Source organism: Scardinius erythrophthalmus (assembly GCF_964197995.2).
Source record: "Scardinius erythrophthalmus genome assembly, chromosome: 5".
Lineage (NCBI taxonomy): Eukaryota > Metazoa > Chordata > Actinopteri > Cypriniformes > Leuciscidae > Scardinius > Scardinius erythrophthalmus.
In genome coordinates, this window is record NC_138225.1 from 27807234 (window position 1) to 27818268 (window position 11035).

An 11035-nucleotide genomic window follows, 5' to 3' on the forward strand; every position below is an offset into this window, starting at 1 on the left:
TGTGCACTGTGAACTAACATGAACATGAACATTTTTATTAACTAACATTAACAAAGGTTAATAAAGGCTGTAGAAATATATTGATCATTGTTAGTTTATATTAGTTATGCATTAAATTTTAAGGTCCCCCTGTGGTGAAAATCAAACTTTTAATGTTGTTTATATGTCTATGTGGTGTTTTTAATACCCCTTAAGACAAACCATGTGCAAATTCATGTCAACACCATTGCTGAGTATTTTCTCATTAAAACTGCAGTGAACGAAAGACAGAGACAAAATTGCGGTTCACTGGTGTTTCTGACATCACAAACTAACCAACGTCTGATGTAACCAATCACGTCAACGTGTGATCGTCAACGAGTGGATCTCTGAGCTGGTGTGAGTGAGTGGAGGCGGGGCTAATTTGCATATTCATTGAACCGGATGTACCGGATGTACTAAATGAGGCAAGGGTGTACATTCAAACTATTTTAAGGCATGAAGAAAAAAAATTTTGGTGATCAAAGATGAGTTTTAAGGGATACAATTATTGACTATAGGGGGATGAGACCTTATTGAAATGTGTTACCAATAACACATTTACATAACACAGTACTAGCTGTTTGTTTTCCAGTGTTCGACCAATCAGCTAACACATGCACGTGAAATTAACATTAATTTATAAAAATACTAAGGGGAAACCAGTTCTCCTGAATAATTTTGGATTGACTCGAGTATGTTCTACACTCAGTTCTCGGCAATCTAAACTAATTCTCAAATACACCCAAATAGGGCCTTAGTAAACTGAGTCTAAATGTAGTATAGATGTGAAATGTTACATTTGAAGACAGAATTTCACAGTTCTGTTCTGAGAACACCCTTAACATACACTTACAGTAAATGAGTTTGCACAATTTTTAACAGTTAGGGGAAATAAGCATGTTGTTCTTCTTTTGAAAAAAAAAAAGAAGAAGAATACATGCTTTATTCTAGAGATGAACAAGCCTTTGAGCAAGCATTAAAGTTTTATTGCAATTTTGAACCTTCCCTGAATCCATACCTCATGTCTTATTCCAGAGATTTCAGGTTGATGGGAATCGATAAGGTTAATCAGGGTAACCTTGGACATTTTTGCACTTCATATTTCTGCGATTTACTGTGATTGGGCAAAGTGTCACTACAACACTTCAGACAAACAAATGACACTTGACATGACATCCCACCAATAAAACAGTGATATTATCCTGGACTTGTGATTAAACAAATAATGTACACATTGGAGAATCAGATTACCAAATGTTTACTTTACTAAATTCTCCACTTGAACTAACCCTATGTCATATATATATATATATATGTAACGGAGGCCAGCTACTAGTCGCTGTGCGAGTAAACCTCACTCCTCTGATCTCAATAGGCGCTCTAGCACAGACGCCTGAGGCTGTCTTTAGCCTGTAGGACACGGGTGGAGGGGTTACATAAATAAAACACTATGTCCAAAAACTGAGAAAAGTGATTAAAAAATTAAATAATTTCTTCATAGATTTAGTGAAGATCTTCAATGACCATGTTATTCAATATGATGAGTGTTTTTCTGCACAATTTAATTTATTTATTTTTTGTCTGCAATACAGAGTAACAGTTCCTCAAATTCCCTCTGTCTTCTGCTATTTTTTTAAATGCTGGATCACCAATACGTCAGACATTTTTAAACAGTAGCTCATGGTTGGTGTATCAGCTGATTTAAACTAATTTCATCATTTTTAAAAACGCCCAAGTGAAGGAGATAAAGACAACCTCAGCCATCTTTGTCTTCTGAATTTGTGAAAATATGCTTTTTGAATCAGAGCTAAGTCATGCTTTTCTTATAGGTTCACACACTTTTTTAACAACTGTGTGTGTGTGTGTGTGTGTGTGTGTGTGTGTGTGTGTGTGTGTGTGTGTGTGTGTGTGTGTGTGTGTGTGTGTGTGTGTGTGTGTAATCAGGCCTCATGGCCAGCAGCCAGAGAGAGGAGGAAGCAGTCAGCGTTTTTCAGACATGAATGAGGCCCTGCTGGAAAGAGCTTCCTGTGTGGGGCTATAAAAACAACACGGCAGTGAAAAATGCCCACTGCTCCCACATTCCAGACCTTTCCAGGTACACATGCACAGGCTCGGCACAACTCCCCTCACCTTAAATGGGCCACTGACAAGCAGCAGGGTATATTTCATGTTGAAATACAGATACATCTCATTAGAAAAGGGGCAAAATGTTTGAAAGTTTTGATCAAAGTGACCAGTGCAATTATGATTGTTTTTATTGTGTTTTGGGGGATTTTTTAAGAATTGTATATGAGGAATTGTGGTCTAGGGGTTTTCAAAGAAAAGGAATTTTTTGATGTTCAGAGAAAAAAAAAGTCTAACAATGAAAAATAAATAATCATTATTCAGAAACAATAGTCTAAAAATATATATATAAAAAAATGTTTTCCCAGAATTCTTTTAGACTATTTTTCTATGAACCTTTCAGTGAACCACCAAGCAAAAAAAAAAACAAAAAAAAAACACACAAACAAACAAACCCTGGTTTAAGTATAATAGTGTCTTTCCAATTCACTTGAGAGTGGGCAGGTCGAGTTAATGGTCCGCTGTGCGCTGCCAGCATTACCTCATGGGATATCACAGCTTGTTATGCTTAAGGGCTGGTCACTGAAAAGTCCATTCTGACTACATTTTTGCTGCAAAGATACATAAACAAAGAGCTTGCTTGAATCGTCTGTATTTTTAATGTTTTTTATAGGTCTGGTTTTGAAACTGAACATTGATATTCATCTGGGATCAACATTAATGAAGCTGCCAAAAGTATTTAAAACACAAAGAAAGTGGGCAAAAGGTGTTTGATGTATGTGTGATTCACAACACAGAGACATGGTGCAGCCCTGTCAGGGTCTTGTGACTTGTTTCAACCTTTACTCATTTTTTGAGTGATATTTTTTTTGGATGAATCACAGGCAACAGTGAAGTTTGTAATAGCAGAAGTAACAAATTCCTTATTGGTGGGAAAGAAACAGAAGCTGCGATAGTTTTTTCTTCCTTATTGTGACGTATATCCGAGTGAAATGGCTTCTCGAATAAGACAAAATGTAGGTTTGCTATTGCTGTGATGTCATGTGAGTGACAGTTGCCCCGCCCTAACGCCATTAAACGTCATCAGAGAAGAGATGCCTTTTCAAGAGAGAGAGGAAGCTATTTTGATTAAAGATTAAGGTAAAAATAATGATGAACACAAATAAACAATTTATAATAAATACTGCAATTTTCAATTGGAAAAAAATAAAAAACAATTGTCCATTTTGATTTTCATGGTGACTTTAAACTATTTTAAAGGTCCCGTATTATGCCCCTTTTCACAAGATGTAAAATAAGTCTCTGATATCCCCAGAGTGTGTATGTGAAGTTTCAGCTCAAAATACCCAACAGATCATTTTTTACAGCATGTTTAAATTGTCATTTTTTGGGGCTCAGAAAAACGCGCTGTTTTAGTGTGTGCCCTTTAAATGCAAATAAGCTGCTGCTGGACGACCCAGGGGGCGGAGCTTCATGAGCTCGCGCTCAGTCTGTCAGGACAATTTCATCTCACGGAATGATGATAATATTAGAAACTCTCAGTAACGGTGTTCATTTCGAGTCGGACAATAATGCCTACAGAGTCAGAGTGCTGTATAGAGATGAAACAGGTATAGTTTAGTAGTTTAATTACGGTTATTATAACGTATTTGTCATCTGCTTGTATGTATCCATTATTATGACCGCCGCTAGCATAGCTAGCGAAAGCGGTCATATAGGGATTGTCAAAGTTTTTTTTTTTTTTTTTTTCGTCACCTTACTGAATTTTTCGTCAACGATACCAGGGACACCGAAGCACCGGGGAACATGAAATTTGGTGGGCATGTAGCCCCACTAGACTTCTCAGGAAAAATTTCGTTTGGTCCCCGGGGGCCACAACCCCCCCCCCGCGCTGGGCCCCCGCAAATCCCAAAAAATGCAGTTTTTACTAAATAACTACCTGAACCGTGGCACCGAGTATGAAGAAATTTTTATGGTATGTTGCTCTTAAGGGCCCACATCAACCTAGCCCATAATCACTCATTTGTGATTTGCGCCCCTCCCATAAAAAATGAAAATGCAATATTATTCTGCTTTAATCGCCCCTATCTTCAGTGGAGATGTTCAGAACTGCACCATATTTCATGTGTATGATTAACTTGACATCCTCTGGGGGTATCCTCTGCTAAGTTTCGTAGAATTTCATCCATGGGGGGGTATAAAATAAATTCATTTATGTGCACATTTAGTGACTGTACACTCATCGGCCTGTAGATGGTGCTGTTGAGCGAAGGGTTGCTGGTTTAGGATGATACTGTCACACACACACATGCAGGAATACAAACAAACGCAAGCATGCACACACACTGACATCCACACGCACAGACACACACCCATACACACACATACAAATCCACATGCACAGACACACACACACAAACACACACGCGCACACATGTACGCACACATACATACACGAACAGACACACACACACACACACACACACACAGACACACACATACACAAACACACACACACACACACACACACACACACACACACACACACAGACAGACATGCACATACTACTACTTTTTTTAGGTATATACATAAACACGCAATACAGCCAAATTACTCCACGTCATTTATTTTTGTGGAAAGCCAGTGCAGGCCTGAGCGGCGGTCATATTTTGTACCGCGATGCGGTACATCTAGTTTATTAATAGCCTACAAGTCTGCTGTTTCGGACCAGGTCCGAATGATGATCAAACATATACTGATGAGTTTAATAAAGTTTATTGTACATCACACAAAAGATGAAGCGTCAGTTTTACTTCAGAAAATCACCGCAAGAGCTGAGTAAACACAGTAAATTATTAGAAGTGCGCAAGTACATAAACGAATTTCGGTAGAGTTGAGGGAGCATTCCTGTGGGCGGAGGTTAGTCAAAAAACTGTTCTACTGACGTCATTAAAGAAGGAAGTAGAGGGATGTAGTCCAAACGGGCCGTTCGATGTAGTCAACTTCTGTTAAATAAAATATCTCGCTTGGCATTGAACTTTGAGCTTTATAATTTTACAGATATTATTTATACTCTAACAACAACATTACACACTAACTAAAGTTTGAAACATGGGACCACGAAGAACGGGACCTTTAAGCGAACTCTAGAACACCTGCACTTAAAGGATTAGTTCACCCAAAAATGAAAATTATGTCATAATTTACTAATCCCTTACGATACTTCAAACCTGTATTATCTTCTGTGGAATAGAAAAGAAGCTATAATGAGGAATGTGCTTTACCCATATAATGAAAGTAAATTATCTGGGTTAAATGAAAAGGAGGATGTCACCACATTTCCTGTGACCACTAGTGTGTATAACAGCTCATTTTACAGTATAAGCTCATCAGACTGTGGTTTGGCTTTCTGGGAATTTCTATGGTCAAAACCAAGGATATGAACTACAAACACTGGAATGTGCAGTCATGCAGCTCTTAGGTGGGGAGTGCTTAGGGTTTTCCAGTAATGTCCAACCTGTAGGCTATAAGAATGGTGTGCAGTCCACTTCCCCTTAGCAGGTCAAGTGCACATCAAAGTCCTGTGATAGGAAACAGAAGTTCCTGGCACTGCTCAGGTATGCTGGGAAACTGTAGCACAGCATGCAATTGACCAATAAATACAGCAGCATGTCAGTCAACTCCTGCATACATGCAATAAATTTGGATTTTTTATTTTTATATTTTTTCTTATTACTGCATATTATGCTCAACCAAAATGTAAAAGAATGTTAATTTTAAAGAAATATATTTTTTTATTCAGCAAGAATTTCTATTTCAAAAACATGCTGTGCTTTTAATGAATGCTTTGCACTTTCTGTTCATCACAGAAACCAGTAACACTTTACAATAAAGTTTAATTTGAACTACTTTAGTTAGAACAAAGAATGAAGAATACTACAGCATCTTTAAATCTTAATGTTTATTTCAACATTTACTAATACATTATTATAATCAAGAGTTATATTTGTTAACATTTTGTGAGCTACCATGAACAATGAACGACATTAACAAATATGAATAAATACAGTAATAAATGTATTCCTCATTGTTAGATCATGTTAGTTAATACATTAACTAATGTAAACAAATGAGGGATTATTGTAAAGTGTTACCAAGAAACCTGAAAAAAGCATTACAGATTCCATAAAAATATTATGTTTTTTCAACATTGATAATAATAAATCTTTCTTGAGCACTAAATCAGCATATTAGAATGATTTCTGAAGGATCATGAGACACTGAAGACTGAAAATACAGCTTATATATCGATACCTTTTTTAATCTCCCCTAAGAGTATATTCTTTTACAATAAATATATTCCTCATCAAGAAGTTGGATCTGAAATTTTAAGTTTAGAGAGTTTAATACGTTAATACTTTAATACGGAATCTCAGGACTCCGAATTATATATACAAGACCATAACACTGATAAGTGCAGTTAGGCATTATCAAGACATTCATGTTCTTGAGGTGAGATGATAAACATATCAACCATGTAACAAGGACAAAATATTCGCTGCAAACAGGATTTGATAACGTCTGGCATTAGCATTATAGAAAGCAATTTGCAAGTTAGACTTACTCAATAAGCTGCTATGAGATATAATGTCAAGCTGCAGTGAGTTTAACATTCTTCAATTATTAGGGAGGAATTTTAATTTTGTTTTCAGATGTGTTTTCCTTCTGGCTCGTAGCAGCGGCATTCCTCAAGAGGGTGGAACTGAAATTGAGTTATACGTAAAAGAATCTCAGGACTCCAATTTAGTTATGAACTGGCGAAAACTCACTCTCATCACATGAGTTTTATGACTGCCCCGATCACAGAGGTTCCAGAATAAAACAGAAAATAAAATCGTATTTTTTTTTTTCTTTGTGAACAGCTATTATTATGATTCCTTAATATATTTCCCAATTATTTATATTACATAGTGAATGTGGTAAGTATTCTTTTAATCTACTGATACCATATATTGTGATATCAACCCTCAATACGTTCCTTTGGGAGGAACTTGTGTTCCTGCAGTTGCAAACATCTGGAATGCATTTCCTGTGAAGCCGTTTAAAGCCAGCGTTTAGCATTCTGGCACCTACAGCACTGCATGCCTCGCAAATGTGTTCTGTGGCAAGTGTTTAATATGTGTAGTGCTGTCAAATCGATTAATCACGATTAATCATATCTATCATAAAAGTTTTTTGTTTATATATGTGTATTATACATATTCTTATATTTATATACAGTATATATTATATATATATGTATATGTGTGTATACACATCAATATACTGTATGGATACGTATATATATATACAGTCAAACAAAAAATTATTCAGATGCCAGATATATTTTTTACTAGTGGGTGCAGGACATTATAGTTCTTTTGTGTAAATAAAGTGAGTAGAGCAAAATAAAGTAAACTGTGATATATTATACCCAAAAATTCTTCATACAGTGGACTACCAGTAAAATTGATAACTAATTTAGGACCAAAATTTATTTAGCCACTTTGACCTGACCGTGTTTTTTCTTTAAATGCTAATGCGACCTTTTTACACCACAGACTGAACAAAATTAAGCATTGCTTGGTAATTGGTTGACCTAAATTGGTATTATCTAATTGTGTACTTAAATTTAACAGCTGACAGCTATTCAACCAATTCATTTGTGAGACAGTCAGGATGGATGGCCAAAACCAGTGAAATATCAACTGATTTGATAACTCTTGTTCTTATTTTATTACCATTTTCTAAACTATAGCGAATAAACTGAGATAATGTGAGAATTGTTGAAGGTGTCTGAATAAATTTTGGTCTGACTGTATGCGTGTACGAATATATACACAGACATGCCAATAATAATATATATATATATATATATATATATATATACACACAGTGCTATGCATAAGTTTAGACACCCATGCTAAAGTTGACTAAAAAGAGGAATAAAAAATCATCTTTTGGAAATTGAACTTAATGCCTTAATTTAAAAAATTAGGAAAAATCCAACCTTTAAGGACACCAATTTTCTTTGTGAATGAATAATGTATCGTAAATAAATAAATGTTCTTCCTTAAAATACAGGGTGCCTAAGTGTGGACACCCCTATGTTAAATTCCCATAGAGGCAGGCAGATTTTTATTTTTAAAGGCCCGTTACTTCATGGATCCAGGATACTATGCATCCTGATAAAGTTCCCTTGGCCTTTGGAATTAAAATAGCCCCACATCATCACATAGCCTTCATCATACAAAGAGATGGCATGGTTTTATTTCAGTTAGCCTAATAGCTGGTTTGGTTTGATTTGCATTGAGAGATGATCTTATGGAAAGTACTCCATGCCAATCTCTAGGTATGGTGAAGGCTATGTGATGATGTGGGGCTATTTTAATTCCAAAGGCCAAGGGAACTTTATCAGGATGCATAGTATCCTGGATCCATGAAGTAACTGGCCTTTAAAAATAAAAATCTGCCTGCCTCTATGGGAATTTAACATAGGGGTGTCCAAACTTATGCACCCTGTATTTTAAGGAAGAACATTTATTTATTTGCGATACATTATTCATTCACAAAGAAAATTGGTGTCCTTAAAGGTTGGATTTTTCCTAATTTTTTTAATTAAGGCATTAAGTTCAATTTCCAAAAGATGATTTTTTATTCCTCTTTTTAGTCAACTTTAGCATGGGTGTCTAAACTTATGCATAGCACTGTATATATATATATATATATATATATATATATATATATATATATATAAACAGAAACTTTAAGTTAGATGCAATTAATCGATTTGACAGCAGTAATATATATATACAGTATATATTGTGAGACTAGACTTGGTGTGCAGAGCATTACAGCATAGTCAACATGTTAACACAATTACAGAAGATATGCGCTCACACTTATGGATGAGCACTTATGCAGCCTAAACATTATTTGATACAAACGGTGTCTGAGCTTGGACTGGTAAGAAAATAATTAAAACCCATGGCAGAAGAAGATAAAATCGCATTAAATTACCACAACATTAGTCACTTCATCAACAGTTATTACCCTCCTAAACATCACATCCTTGTATTTTAAAAAGATGCAATCATAGTATTGTAAAACAAAGCAAAGCAGGATGTTTCATGTTTCTGCACTAGTCTGATAGAGATGTTTTGAATCAATATGCTGTTTTTATCTTGGAAATCTCAAAAACCTCCAGTAAAGTGAGGTCTTTAAGACAGGATAGCCCATGGCTGGCAGTAGGAGACTTGTTTGGCACACCTCCCGGAGACCCGTCCCGCTGAAAGCAGAGTGCGCTTCAGTGTTTACAGCCAGCGCTGAGGAAAGCGGCTGTGCCGGGCCAACTAGAAGAGCAGGCAGGTCTGGCAAACAGGCTGCGTTCCCACGGCTTGGCCTTGAAAAAGGCATTTGTCACCATTCACAGTGAACACTCCTCTCATTACCCACAACACAAACCCAAAAATCACTGTTGACTGACAGCAATCCCCATACGTATTGTTACCGACTGATATTCGAAACAGCATAAAATGGGTAGAAGACGGTAAATAATGCCCAGTACCTTAGATTTTAGGTTCAAATTTATTTATACATGTAAGAATAAGTGTATTTTATATTACATTATAAATATGAAATAATATTTTGTATATCATTTTTATTTATACATTTAACTCAACATAGGTCATAAATATAGCCTGCATAATATAAGAATTAAAAAGATTTTGTTTACATTATTTTAACTAGTTTTAAAGCAGTCACTACTTGAAAGTTCATGAAATGCCCATATCCTATAGAGATTGTAAACAATGTAGATATGGTAAAAATCTTATTCCTTAGGACATAACAAGTGTTTGTCGTGGGAAACAAGATTCGAAATGTTTTTATTGCTGATGCAAATGAACAATCACAAGTGTCTGTTTTTATCATGTACAATGTGAAAATATAGGGTTGATATATTTCACAAGTATTGACAAATTTACATCTGCATCCACTTTCACATTTTTCATGCTTCAACACTAGTAACAAGACGCTTAAAAGATTTCCTCTTCCCTTCAGCACAACAATTATAGTTGTACTAATACTGCATCAATATTGGTTATATATACTGAAAAAAACAACAAATGTAAAGAATGAAAATGAATTAGGGCTGCACGATATATCGAAATATCGCAAATCTGAATGATTTTAATAGGCTACAGTCAATTTTAGGTCAACACTGAAGCACACCCGAAGCGCTCGCATAGAAATCCGCCTCTTGGACAGCGCGTGATTGCGAATTCAGTTCTCTTTTGCGGCTTATTGCAGTTGAATGGTCACAGTTGTCATAATGGCTGTCTGGGCGAGTATTCATGCAAACACAGTCTGTATGTATTAAGTGAACGTAAACAAATGGGAAAGAAATCCGATGTGTGTCAATAGGATCCGTGCATTAGGTCTTAAAGTGACAGCAGCCTAATACAGTATACCTCCTGCTGTCTGTCAAACAACAAAAGAAACAAAGAAAATAAATCGCTTACTGCTCTTAAATGAATACATTTTATAGCTTTAATATGAATCAGTGTATATTTAATTCATTTGAAGACTGCAGTGTTTTATTTTTACATTTGATTATACATTTTCGGTATTGTTTCTTAAAAATCGAATGTCTATCTAATGTTGGCCTACCTGAAAAATGTAAAGCACTGTTTATTTAATTTGTATCTTTGTTTTATTGTGTTTGTCCTGTTGTTTGTAATTTTGCAAACCCATTTGTTCTTATTTTTAATAACTAAGATAATAAAAAAAAAAAAAAAAAAAAAAAAATCATCCACTCCTAGTTTAGTTATGTGTTTTCGTTTACCTGGATGTTCTTGATGTTAAGGATTCAGGTTGATATAACTGTATATTACCAATTTGAGCAAAGAG